This window comes from Mercenaria mercenaria, unplaced genomic scaffold (genome assembly GCF_021730395.1).
Source record: "Mercenaria mercenaria strain notata unplaced genomic scaffold, MADL_Memer_1 contig_3515, whole genome shotgun sequence".
Taxonomy (NCBI): domain Eukaryota; kingdom Metazoa; phylum Mollusca; class Bivalvia; order Venerida; family Veneridae; genus Mercenaria; species Mercenaria mercenaria.
In genome coordinates, this window is record NW_026461661.1 from 1 (window position 1) to 14684 (window position 14684).

General features: G+C 36.1%; 1 long non-coding RNA gene across 2 annotated transcripts; it reads right to left on the bottom strand.

Annotated features, from left to right (window-relative positions):
- Nucleotides 1-4746: 4746 nt before the first annotated feature.
- Nucleotides 4747-13854, bottom strand: LOC128553126 (uncharacterized). Of its 2 annotated transcripts, none has more exons than XR_008369261.1 (3): nucleotides 13068-13852; nucleotides 10526-10692; nucleotides 4747-4958 (listed from the first exon to the last, which is right to left on the bottom strand). It is a non-coding gene; the product is annotated as an uncharacterized LOC128553126 (long non-coding RNA). The 2 variants fall into 2 exon arrangements; XR_008369262.1 differs by lacking the exon at nucleotides 4747-4958 and adding an exon at nucleotides 6914-10219 and having other exon boundaries at nucleotides 13068-13854.
- Between the last annotated feature and the right edge of the window lie 830 nt (nucleotides 13855-14684).

A 14684-nucleotide genomic window follows, 5' to 3' on the forward strand; every position in this document is an offset into this window, starting at 1 on the left:
AATTGAAAAATACAGCCTCTATCGCATACACAAGGTTTTTCTTTGATTTGACATAGTGACCTAGTTTTTGACCCCAGATGACCCATTTTCGAACTTGGTCTAAATTTCATCAAGGTAATCATTCTGACCAAAATTCATGAAGATCAATTGAAAAATACAGCCTCTATCGCATACACAAGGTTTTTCCTTGATTTGACATAGTGACCTAGTTTTTGACCCCAGATGACCCATTTTCGAACTCGGCCTAGATTTCATCAAGGTAATCATTCTGACCAAAATTCATGAAGATCAATTGAAAAATACCGCCTCTATCGCATTACACAAGGTTTTTCTTTGATTTGGCCTAGTGACCTAGTTTTTGACCCGAGATGACCCATTTTCGAACTCGGCCTAGACTTCATCAAGGCAATCATTCTGAACAATATTCATGAAGAATAATTGAAAAATACAGCCTACATATTCAAATTCGACCTAGATTTCATCAAGACAATCATCCTGACCAAATTTCATAAAAATCAATTGAAAAAAACAGTCTCTATCGCATACACAAGATTTTTCTTTAATTTGACCTAGTGACCTAGTTTTTGACCTCAGATAACCCATATTCAAACTCGACCTAGATTTCATCAAGGCAATCACTCTGACCAAATTTCATGAAGATCAATTGAAAAATACATCCTCTATTGCATACACAATGTTTTTCTTCGATTTAACCTAGTGACCTAGTTTTTGACCCCAAATGACCCATTTTTCGAACTCGGCCTAGATTTTATCAAGGTTATCATTCTGGCTAAATTTCATGAAGATCAGCTGAAAAATACAGCCTCTATCGCATACACAAGGTTTTTCTTTGATTTGACCTAGTGACCTAGTTTTTGACCCCAGATGACCCATTTTCGAACTTGGCCAAGATTTCATCAAGACAATCATTCTGAACAATATTCATGAAGAATAATTGAAAAATACAGCCTCTATCGCATACACAATGTTTTTCTTTGATTTGACCTAGTGACCTAGTTTTTGACCCGAGATGACCCATTTTCGAACTCGACCTAGATTTCATCAAGGTTATCATTCTGACCAATATTCATGAAGATTAATTGAACAAGAGCTCGTCGAACACGAAATGCCCCCCTTGATGCATTTAGTAATTGCACAAGGAACAGAAATTATATGCTCACTGTAAACAAAAGTACTACCATTCTGGTTTAATCTGACCTTGACCTTTAACCTATTAACCTAACAAGAGATTACAGATTGATCTTGGCGCCATCCACTGAGCCATTTTTGAATGTTCCAAATTTCAAGACTAGCTCAAGGTCAAAATCAATTTCATTTAGGTACAAAACAATGTGTATGTGGTCCAAATTTGAAAGCGGTGGCTTGAGAAATGTGAAAGCAGGTCACTAGATCAATTTCAAGGTATAGTTCATTTCGGTAAACAGAACTATGCATGTGCTTCAAATTTGGAGGCTGTAGCTTGAGAAATGTGAAAGCAGGTAACAGATAAAAATCAATGTAAAATTTCAATTCAGAACACAAAAATATGCACGCAGTCAAAATTTGAAGCCTGTACCTTCAAAAATGTGAAAGTAGGTCACTAGGTCAATCTTAAGATCAAAGTTCATTTCAGTACACAAAACTATGCACGTGGTTCAAATTTGAAGGCTGTAGCTTGAGAAATGTGAAAGTAGGTCACTAGGTTAAAATCAAGGTCAAATTTTATTTCGGAACACAAAACTATGCAAGTGGTCCAAATTTGAAGCCTGTACCTTCAGAAATGTGAAAGTAGGTCACTAGGTCAATCTCAAGATCAAAGTTCATTTCTGTACACAAAAGTATGCTTGTGGTTCAAATTTGAAGGCTGTAGCTTGAGAAATGTGAAACTAGGTCACTAGGTCAAAATCAAGGTCAAATTTTATTTTGGAACAAAAAAAATATGCATGTGGTCCAAATTTGAAACCTGTACCTTCAAAAATGTGAAAGTAGGTCACTAGGTCAATAACAAGGTCAAAGTTTTTTTCAGTACACAAACCTATGCATGTGGTCCAAATTTGAAGGCTGTAGGTACAGAAATGTGAAAGTAGGTCACTAGGTCAAGATCAAGGTCAACTCATGTCAAGGTTCATCTTGCCACTCAAAACTATACATGTGGTCCAAATTTGAATGATTAAGTTATGGACATGAAGATTCTAAGTTTTTCCCTATATAAGTCTATATGAACCATTTGACCTCTGAGGCAGGGCCATATTTGACCCGAGAGGGATAACTTGAACAAACTTGGTAGAGAACCACTAAATGATGCTACATTAAAAATACCAAAGCCATAGACTTTGCGGTCTGGACAAGAAGATTTTCAAAGTTTCTCTCTATATAAGTATATGTAAACCATGTGACCCCCAGGGCGGAGCCATATTTGACCCTGGGGGAATAATTTGAATAATCTTAGTAGAGGATCACTAGATGATGTCATATACAAAATATCAAAGCCCTAGGCCCTGTGGTTTTGGACAAGAGGTTTTTCAAAGTTTTTTTTCCTATATAAGTCTATATAAACCATGTGACCCTAGGGGTGGGGCCATATTTGACCCCAGGGAAATAATCTGAACAATCTTGGTAGAGGACCACTAGATTTTGCTACATACCAAATATCAAAGCCCTAGGCCCTATGGTTTTGGACAAGAAAATCAGAAACCATTTAACTGTTCCTGGCCAGTGTGACCTTGACCTTTGACTTAATGACCTCAAAATCAATAGGGGTCATCTGCTGGTCATGGCCAACCTAACTATCAATTTTCCTGACACTAGGCCCAAGCGTTCTTGAGTTATTGCCTGGAAACCATTTTACTGTTCCTGGTCACTGTGACCTTGACCTTTGACTTAATGACCTCAAAATCAATAGGGGTCACCTGCTGGTCATGACCAACCTCACTATCAACTTTCGTGACCCTAGGCCTAAGCGTTCTCGAGTTATCATCCAGAAACTGTTTTACTGTTCAGGGTCACTGTGACCTTGACCTTTAACATACTGACCTCAAAATCAATAGGGGTCATCTGCTGGTCATTAACAACCTCCCTATCAATTTTCATGATCCTAGGCCCAAGTGTTCTTGAGTTATCATCCGGAAACCGTTTTACTGTTCAGGGTCACTGTGACCTTGACCTTTAACATACTGACCTCAAAATCAATAGGGGTCATCTGCTGGTCATTATCAACCTCCCTATCAACTTTCACGATCCTAGGCCCAAGTGTTCTTGAGTTATCATCCGGAAACCGTTTTACTATTCAGGGTCACTGTGACCTTGACCTTTGACATACAGACCTCAAAATCAATAGGGGTCATCTACTGGTGATGACCAACCTCCCTATCAACTTTCATGATCCTAGGCCCAAGCGTTCTTGAGTTATCATCCGGAAACGGATAGGTCTACATTCCGACCGACCGACCGACCGACCTACCGACCGACATCTGCAAAACAATATACCCCTCCTTTTTCAAAGGGGAGCATAAAAATACCACCTCTATCGCATACACAAGGTTTTTCTTTGATTTGACATAGTGACCTAGTTTTTGACCCCAGATGACCCATTTTCGAACTCGGCCTAGATTTCATCAAGGTAATCATTCTGACCAAACTTCATGAAGATCAGTTGAAAAATACAGCCTCTATCGCATACACAAGCGAAATGTTGACGGACAGACAGACAGACGACAGACAGACGCCGGACATCGAGTGATCAGAAAAGCTCACCTGAGCATTGCTAAAAATGGGTCTGCGTCAATGTAATGCTCATTTCAATAACGAGGACGGTATCCGCTCGATTGACAGAAACAACGAGGATGACATGGTACATCGTCAGAGGTATCTTTTTTTCTACACACTGTCTTCGAAAAAATCGATCTAATTTTACTGTGATTCCAATTTTTGTGAAATGAGAGTAATGGCTAATACATAGAATGACTGCTTTTCATGTTCCTAACAAAAAATCCTCATATAATCCGAAATAATACCATCAATCGTGAAAATTTATACCATCGCCTTAAAATATCTTCATTTTCGCGACAAAAAAACGTATTTTTTCATAGTTATTCAGATTATATTAGATATATATTTGACATGGATACAATTAAGGTATGATCTTACACATTCAATACTAAAACTTTTCAAATCTTCAGTTAAATACGGAATAATAACCTGTTATAGGTGTGAATTTCCTGTTCACCAACATGTACATAAATCACACGAGGGCGGTATCGCAAGCGAGTAGGTACCCGAATAACCAGTGTGTGCAACTTCACATCATGATAGACTCATGCAAAGTTTTATCAATATATATCAGATACTTTTTGAGCTAGGCTCTTCACAAAGTGAAAAGGTGCATTTTCAACTATTTCAGAGGCAATAACTCTGGAAATAGGGGCAGAGTCAGACTAAAAAATAGGACTAAGGGGGTGCAAAAGTTCATATCATGATAAAGACTCATGCAAGTTTCATCAATTTATATCAAATACTTTTTGAGCAGGGCGCGTCACAAACTTTTTTTGGTCGGACAGACACACAGACAAGTACATTCCTATAGTCCCCGGAACTGGTTTTCAACAAGTAGGGAACTAATAAACAAATTAAAAGCAGTATTTAAATGGATGAGATATGAAGTATCATGGTTACTAGTATTATTATGTATTTGTAGGTCAAAAGATTCTCCAGTCACTGCATGCATACAAATATTGGTACATATACCTAGATAAAAGAAGCCTTCTATTGCAAGCAGCTCTGCTAAATTTTGTAGCTCCTGTGGCCATGGATCCTTAAAAGTATCTCTTCGAACAGATACTTTAGCAAACTGAGAAGTTGCATCTCTTCCAAGAAACTGGTTATCAGACCTGCTACCAATTTGTTCTCGCCTCTCAATCCGCTCATAAAGTACCCGTTCATTGGGTAGTGACATTGTAAACCTGTAAATGACATAAAGCAACAAAAAATATATTTTCTAAATTTTATCAAACTTCCTCTATAGCTTATAGCTTGCATGGAACACAGGGTGCTTTGGGTTCAGTGCCCGGCTGCATTGCACCAAAGACAGAAGTATGATAGAGGTAGCTTCCTTCATGATGCTCAGCAATATTTGGGAATCTGGCTTCTTTTCTTTCATAACCTCATAGCAGCTGTTAAGCTGCAATGGATTCCATCAGGAATGAGGTGTCCAGAGTGATTAATATAAACTGTACAACATGTTTTATAACAGGGGTTTTTTTTGCCCGATTTTATAGCCGTTATTCGGTCATGTTCCCAATTGAAAATAGTATCTTTTTTTCCCAATTCAAAGCAAAAAATTCCCAATTCAAAACCAAAAAAATCAAGAAAAATCGATCAGTTTTACCGAGAAAAACAGCAAATATGTCTTTACTCCCGCATCTTGATTTGTAAATTTCCCGATGAAAAGTCGCCCGCCATCTTGAAATTTGAAAAAATACATCGGTATGAAAATAACCGATAATTTAGCGATAAAGTTATAAAAACTTATCCAGTTTACAATGAATCAATTATAAATGCAATGCCCTAGTTATGTTTTCATAAATAATGTATCAAAATGTTTTTATAAGGCCGAAATTTGAGTTCAAAGTGCCTGGCCGCAAGCGTCACTATACTCCGAAATTTCGAGTTGAAATTTAGACACAAAATACGTTCATTCAACTTAAATGATATTATTTATTTTGCATTTAGGGGTTATATTTGTCTAGCATTGAATTAAGATAATAAAAAGGAAGAGAATTAAGTTTAAATTACCAAATTTTTCGAGTTATATTGGAAAAACAACGGACGGCGACGCTCGCGGGCACCTGTTATAACTCGGAATTCGGATAACATCTTTTCGGATACGAACGTTCAAGCATACTTTATCCTGTTATGTGTGACGGCTTTCTAGCGTTTAATTTTCATTTTGAAGTTTAATGGTGAAATGTTATGCAATCATCGCCTTCTGTAGCACAGTGAAATATCCTAGTGACTTCTGTCAGCAGATAAAAATTGCTGGGAAAAAATGTTGAAAAATGATTGACTCAACTTCTTTCAGACTTACAGTCATTGAAACATTCAACTTTATATATTTGTGTAAGATGACTTAATTTCTCTTCGATTTATTATAGTTGTGCTTAATTCAGTGATTGTTTTTAAAAATCTGTTGTAGGACAATCTGATCCATCATTTATTTTTCATTTAATTCTAAAAGCCTCAATTATTAATCATTATCAAAAGCTTGATAGTGTTAGTAACTTAGTTTGACGAAGAACCTATGTCCGGCTGCACGAAGTCGACTTAGCCAAGAGTCACTGGTCAGTCTGATGAGGATATGTATCCACAAAGTCATCAGTCGCTTACCAGGGTTGACTTGCTGACTGTTTCAAGAATATGAAAGTCTGTGAAATTGATCTGTAAATCTTATCACACTGAGTTACAGTTAATTAAACATAAAAATCAGTAATTGTGTTCATTTTGGCTTTAACAAGAATGGATATTGAAATTTGTACTTTTTCCCAATTTGGCAAAAATGCCGCGAAAATTCCCAATCCCAGGGGTATGGGTCATGTTCCCAAAATGGTGAGAAAAAACCCTGTATAATCTACCTGAATTAAAATAGTAATGTATAGACATATCAAAGTCTTGATACCACTGTGGAGGAGGAGGGTGGGGGGGTGAAGAGAGATTTATTTTCTGTTGTTTATCAACTTCTGTGTACCGCAATGCCATTCATTAACAGCTAGGATAAAGTAGACTAGAATGTGTCTGTAGGACACAGGGTGTGCCCCCCATTGGTACATTTGTCATGAATAAGGGGCAATAATTCAAATGTTTGCAGTGTTAATGGGGTTTAGCCTAAACTTACATTTTATGAAAAGGATTCATTATTCTAGGCCATATATTTTTGAGCTATGAGGTTATAACACACTAAATAGCCACCACTATATATTCTATATAAAATGACAAGTTTTCACAATGCTGCAATACACACCTAGACCCATTTTAAATTTCTTTAACTTACATTTTCTTGTAGAATAACATTTATACTGTAAAAATATCCAAAGAAAAGTAGGGGTCATGTTTGATGCAAGAAAAATATTTCTGGTCAAACGGACACACCGTAATTTTTACACTGAAATGACAATCACAATTTAGGGTAGGGGTGTATGAATAAATTTCACATGTTAAATCAGTTTGGAGTCTTTTTTCAACATGCAAATGCTACCAGTATATCAAGTATAGGCATGCAATATGATTTCAACCAATATATAGCAATGATTTCAAGGAAAAATCCTTCTTACAGCAAAAAAAACTGAGAACTATTTGAATCCGCCATTATGCGACTACCATTTTTTCAAAAGTGCTCAGGCTATTTAGTGTCTGTATGCCTATAAGGAAATATGATATTTTTTTTTTTCAGCTTTTTTGCTCTCTATGTGAAGTTTCATCTATATTCAGCTTATAAAACAAGTTTCAGCCCAAACAAACCAGTAGTTTTCTCAAAATCACTATTTTTGTACAGCCATCATTTTGTCCAAAGACTGCGGTTTAAGCCGTTAAATTTGGCTGAATCACATATAGTCATTAAATGCTGTTTTTTCAAAAAAAACCCGTAAGGCCAAAAAAAAAAATATGTATGTTTCCTGTGACATGCCAGAAAAAAATAGGGTAGGTAGGTCGATTTTTTCTTTTTTTTTTTTAGAATACACATCTTTACAGTAGTGGAATTGCCTTGTCTTGCTTTTGCCTATTGTCTTATCAATACATATAATTATGTCTTTACTAGATGGCAGATGCTATACACTTTAAATACACTGCTTTTTATATACCCTTTGGCTTTTAGTCAAATTTTTAAATACATGCCGTCAGAATATTTCAACAGATGCACCTTTGGGTTTCCATTGGTTCAAGCCTAGCTTAAACTCATGATTTTTTATGTCAAGGCAGGGGTGTATTTTTTTTCCACACCACCTGCCCTGCAGGACTACTAACCACTAAAATCTGCTTGCCCTTAGTGAACAGTCACTTGCCCTTATAATTGACATGACTGTTTAATATTGTCACTTTTATGAAAGGAGTATTATACAATTAGTAAATTTCAAATGTAACACTCAGTAGACAAATACTATTCTCTTGTACCCTACATTTCCTTTTTAAGGTGACATATTTGTTCTTCTTAAACTTCCTTTTTACAGCAGACATTTTTATTTTTCTTTCCTGTATTTTTGTCAGCAGCACCAGCCAGTTGCTCTCCAAAATAACTGCAGCGATAGTAATAATAATTAAAGTCTATCCCCTCCCGTATTTTCCTAAACTATTAGGACAGCATAAAATATTAAGTTATTTTCATTTTCTCAAGACTTATTTTCCGAAAATAATTATTTTGAAAAGTGTCCCCAAAATATGGACATAATTATCATCATCCACACTCTTTGTGAAAGCGGAAAAAAACAATTATCGGAAATTATTCAGTTTATAAGGTAAGTAATTGGCCTTGTTTTCATCATTAATTAACACCGTCCAAAGAGCTAACAGAAGTGTGTCGGTATCATGGCATCTGAAGAGAAGCATCTGAAGAGAAGATCAAAGCGGTATAGTTTCCCGAGATTGTCATGGCATTACGTCATGTTTTCGCGCCATGTGAAACATCACTGTTTGATCGTACCGCCTCGCTTCTTTAAATTGTTGAGAAGAAATCAATAAAAAAGTTTCTTCTTTATTTTATTTTTAAAAGCGAATGTACAACATCACGAATGACCTCTGTGACCTGTTTGCCCTCAAAGAATTTACATTATTGTTAGAGAAGAATATCTTACAAAGTGTCGTGTCAAAAATAATACTTGTACGAAAAGATTCATTTAAAACTTAATTAAAAACCGCAACAACATCATACTGCGTTATTCTAAAGCCACATTTCTATTTACATTCACGAGGTCACGTAACCTATTCTGCCGCGCTAACAGAAATCTGTTTGCGAAAAATCGTTTTACTCCATGTATTTAAATTGCTGCCGCTTTTTCATTAAGATTTTTTAATTCTGTTTTTTACACTTTCTGTTCAAAAGTCTGAATTTTATGACCATATTATGTATCATTTATTTACTTTAAGAAAGAAATAAGTAATTAAGATCGCGCTGTTTGAAATGTTACAAGTGATTACATGAAAATTCGGCCGTTTTTATAGAATTTTGCCTACATTTTTGTCAATGTCTTATTAAAATTATTATTGAATTTAAACTGTATTACTTCTTAAGCGGTGTTGAAAATTTGAAGCGATTATATTAAAAAATGAATGCACTACGCGCGTTTTTTGTGTTCGTGTCGATAAACAAAAGTAACGGCGAGATTAGATATTACGATAGGTCGCACGTGCTCGTGGAATGGAAAATTACCGGCATGACGTTTTGATACCCTTATGATTCGCGGGTTAATTCCAGTCAATCCAGGTATTTTTTCGTGATATAATTTCTGAATTTGGTAAAGTTACGACGTTAAAACCACTCGCCCGATCGGTCGAGTATACAGCGAAGTCCACTCGTCCAAAGAGCTATAAAAATAAATATTCTTTGACTCGTCCTATCCAGAATTTAACTCGTCAATGTACGATGGAGGTGAATATAGAACTGTCAGATCCTTCACAAGAAACTGCCTGTCGGCGGGTGGACTTGTTCAAAAAGCCCGGTGAATGTACATCGATCCGATGTTCCTAAATGAGAGCATATAATTTTTTTCGTACCCGCAAATTTTCGTCCGAAAAAAAGTTTAGGGTCGGGGGCTAAAATTAGGGTCGGTCGGGTCACCGGAAACATACATATTTTTTTTTTACGCCTAAGATATTACATCAAATAAACCACCAGCAAGTGCGGAATAGACAACTACACTGAAAAAAACTTATAATTATGCAACTGTGATAAAATACAGAACAAAATTAGTGTTTAGTGAATTTTTTTTGGTTAAAAAAAAAGCTTATTTTTCAGTAAAAAGTGGGAAAATTGTCTTTCTTTTCATCACAAATGCAACAATACTGCATATTTTTGCATTCTATAGCTAAAGTCATATCTCATGGCCATGGTATTCAAGTTCTCTCCAACAATTCATGTCAAAATGTAACTAAAAAGGTGTTGATACTGCACACCTGGTCTCTGCTCAGAAATGTGTGAAATTCCCCAGGTTCAGTACTGTCAGACACAGGAATCCTCCTGAAATGTTAGTTAAGTTTCTGCATGCCTTGTTACTAACACATATAATTTAGAAAATAAAATAGAAAAAAAAAGGTTTAGTGTAAATAATCATTTTGTTAAGAAATAAGCCGCTCTTCAAGTGAGATGCCACGGAAATTTTCCCGTAAAAGTCATAACAGACTTGTCGGATTTAAAAAGGGGGTAAATCATGAAGGTAAAACTAACATTTCTTTACTTAGTCAGACAAGTGTTACTGCAAAAAAGTATGTTAGACTTACAAGAGACTTTTGAGTCAAGGGTTAATGATAACGAAGGTTTACTTACACTAAATGATGTAAATGGCTCTGAAACGGGTGTCGCACCTCTGCGATCACTAAACAGCTGTCCTAAGTTGGCGGATGAGTACAGTACACCAGGAAACACTGAGGCTCACCCTGATCTGTTAACTCACAAACTGTACTGTCCTAAGCTGCTACAGGAAATGTTTAACTCTGAAATAAAAAGGCATTGCACTGGTGAAAACATATGTGATGGCAATCTGAATTTTGATGCTGAATCTTCTCGTAAATGGGGATTAGCTTTGGAAGAGCGGCTTAAATGCTCAAAATGTAGCTATATTAGTAAATATTATAAGCTTTATGATGAGGCTGAAAAACAAGGAAGGGGTAGAAAAGCTGCTAAAATCAATGTTGGCTTCCAGTTAGGTGTAATGACAACCTCAATAGGTAATACAGGTGCAGCTAGATTACTGGCCCATGCTGAGATAATTCCACCCTGTGTTACTGGTATGCAAAGATTGTCAAATAAAGTTGGTGAAAACATTGAAACCCTTAACAAACAGAATATGCATGAAGTAAGACAGTCACTTAAACAGGAAAATGCAAAATGTGGTAATTCAAATAGCTCAGAAGTCTTAACCGAAGGGGACTCCTGCTACAATAACCCCTTGTTTAACTCCAAAAGTACGCCCTTTCAAGCTGGCACCATTGTCGCAACAACTATTTGTGAAAATAATACACATAGAAAGTCAATTATTTGTGCATTTGTTGGTGTTAAAGCATGTACAGCTGCTTCTAAGTTAAGAAATCAAGGGTATAAAAATGTAGTGCCCCAATCATCCAGGCCACTGTACAGCAAATTTAGATGAGGCCCAATCCATTGGTGATGAAGCCAAATGGAATGAAATGGTATCTAAGGATATTACTAAAGATCTTCAGATTTCACACCACACAGGTGATGGAGATTCTAAAGGTCATTCTGGTGTAGACAAAGGTCAAGGAACTAAAACTGTGCACTTGAAAGATGTGAGGCACCTAGCAAATTCTCTAAAAAGGCAAATTAACCGGGCACCATTTAGTGACAAAATGTTCCGTGGTAAACAGAAGTCTAGTCTAAAAAACAGATTTGCTCTATCTGTTAAATCTAGGTGTGTTTCAGAGCTATCAAGTGCACATAAGAAGTACAAAAGCAATTTGAAAGTAATAAAACACAAAATGCCTAATATAATTTCAGCAATAGTACTATGTTTCAAAGGTTACTGTGGTACCTCATGTTCTAAATACAGCTTGGTTTGTTCTGGCAACTACAGAAAAGCAAAAAACTATATGCCAGACAATGTCAGGCTTAAAATGACTGATGATGATGAGACTTTACTCAGGAAATGTATTGAAATTCTCCTTGGTCCAGAAAGCATAGAAAAAACTAAATTTTTAACATCTACACAGAAATGTGAAGCAGTGAACAGATCCTATAATGCATGCTTGCCCAAAAATGTTACATTTCTCCGCAACTGCCATGGCCGTATCCATGGCCAGATTCTAAGACTAAATCATGGGCTTGCTGACACTGTTATCCTTAAAGCTAGGGTAAATGGTGTAAAACTGTCACATGGCTCTTCTGTTATCAGACACCTTTTAAGAACAGAGTACTACGACAAGTTGCGTAAAACTACTAGGTACATATCGCGAGCAAGACGCAGTCGTTTTGCATCACGCCAGTATAGGTACAAATTACATACAGATTTACCCTATTCAAAGGGTCTCACTGACCCCAAGCCTGACTTTTCTAGCACCCCACACCTAAAAGATCATGCTTATGCATAGAGTGTGATATTAGGATGAAATAAAGATGGTTATAAGTAAAATTATTGTGCTGCCTTGTGGCCAGCTGAGCCGGCACTGCACACATATAACAAGTTATATTAACCGCACAAATGTAAATAAGCCTTGTAAAAGTTGTGTATATAATAGTGCTATATTTATCAAAAATATTATACAAAAATAGTAAACTACTGTATACCATAGAATACAGTCCTTGAAAGAAAACTCCCTAAACTTATGGCCTGAGCATTGGTCCCCACATTTCTGCCTTTCATTATTTATGAATTGGGGTTCAATGCTCAAATGTTCCTGGTTCACACACAGAGAAAAGTGGCATATATGCGACACGTGTAGGCCTTCGGGAATTTTTAAAATATTTCTAGTGGCCTGACACATAAGTCTGTGCACATAATATTGTTTTCTGACAGTTTCTCCAGGCAGTTTTGTGGTTATTTTTCAATAGCTAGAATTTTTATTCACTGTCGTACAACCAAGCCATTTCCGACACCCTTTTTGCCCCACCGGTATAGAATTATCATTTATTTTTTGCTTAATTCTTTCAAAAATCAATTGTCTGGGTTGATGTGCCATGTTTACAAATTTTTTTTTATTTGCAGACGACAGAAAATTTTAGTAATTCTACCGGGTGACAATTCTTATAGGTTATAACACACTAAATAGCCACCACTATATATTCTATATAAAATGACAAGTTTTCACAATGCTGCAATACACACCTAGACCCATTTTAAATTTCTTTAACTTACATTTTCTTGTAGAATAACATTTATACTGTAAAAATATCCAAAGAAAAGTAGGGGTCATGTTTGATGCAAGAAAAATATTTCTGGTCAAACGGACACACCGTAATTTTTACACTGAAATGACAATCACAATTTAGGGTAGGGGTGTATGAATAAATTTCACATGTTAAATCAGTTTGGAGTCTTTTTTCAACATGCAAATGCTACCAGTATATCAAGTATAGGCATGCAATATGATTTCAACCAATATATAGCAATGATTTCAAGGAAAAATCCTTCTTACAGCAAAAAAAACTGAGAACTATTTGAATCCGCCATTATGCGACTACCATTTTTTCAAAGGTGCTCAGGCTATTTAGTGTCTGTATGCCTATGAGCATCACAAACAAAAATCAACTATTCTGGCTATTTCAAGGGGCATAACTCTGTAATAAGCACAAAGATTTTCAAGAAGAATGCCAAGTGAGAAAGGTCACATCATGATAAAGGCTCTATCAAGGTTTCATGAATTTACATTAAATACTTTTTGAGCTAGGCACATTATTAGGTGAAAATGTGCATTTTTTTTACTATTTCAGGGGCCATAACTTTAAAAATAGGGGGTGGAGCCGGCCAAAATACAGAAGGTGTGCAAGTTTATATCATGATAAAGACTTATGCAAGTTTTCAATCATTTATATTAAATACTTTTTGAGCTAGGTGCATCAAAAGGTGAAAATGTGCATTTTTGACTATTTCAGGAGCCATAACTCTGAAAATAGGGGGTGGAGCCAGACAAAAATAGGAGGTGCCCAGGTTCATATCATGACAAAGACTCATACAAGGTTTAATCAAGTTATATAAAATACTTTTTGAGCTAGGTACGTCACAAGGTAAAAATGTGCATTTTTGACTACTTCAGGGGCCATAACTCTGAAAATAGGGGGCGGAGCCAGACAAAATTAGGAGGTGCCCAGGTTCATATCATGACAAAGACTCATACAAGGTTTAATCAATTTACATAAAGCTAGGTACGTCACAAGGTGAAAATGGGCATTTTGCCTATTTCAGGGACCGTAACTCTAAAAATTGGGGACAGACCAAAATGAAAAATAGGAGGTGTGCAAGTTCATATCATGATTAAGACTCATGCAAGGTTTCATGAATCTACTACAGGGCTATTCATCCTTAGATATACTATTTTTTCCCAACTCACACTGGATAATCGGATATCCTGACGCCCGCTGGAAATGTAACCAAGCTGTAAATCGGTAGGTAAAGTTTTTCATTTATTTCTATTAAAACGAAGCCAATTCTTGCAAATCAACAAGACAGTTTTGTCAAGGAATGACCATGGCTTACATTTACAATTTCTGGGCCAAAAACGATTGTTATGTTTTGAGATATTCGCTATCAATTTCTTCAGTTTGAAAAATCGAGCAAAAATCCAAAGTTTTGCGCAAATTGTTTTGTTTATGAACAACCTGTGAAAACTTTTATCATCTGGTTTAACAGATGTGTCCTTTCGGAACACCTTTGTGAAGTTTCCGGGTTCTACATTATTCCTGAACAAGAGTGCCAGAATGTTATGTTTTGAGATATTCGCTATCAATTTCTTCAGTTTGAAAAATCGAGCAAAAA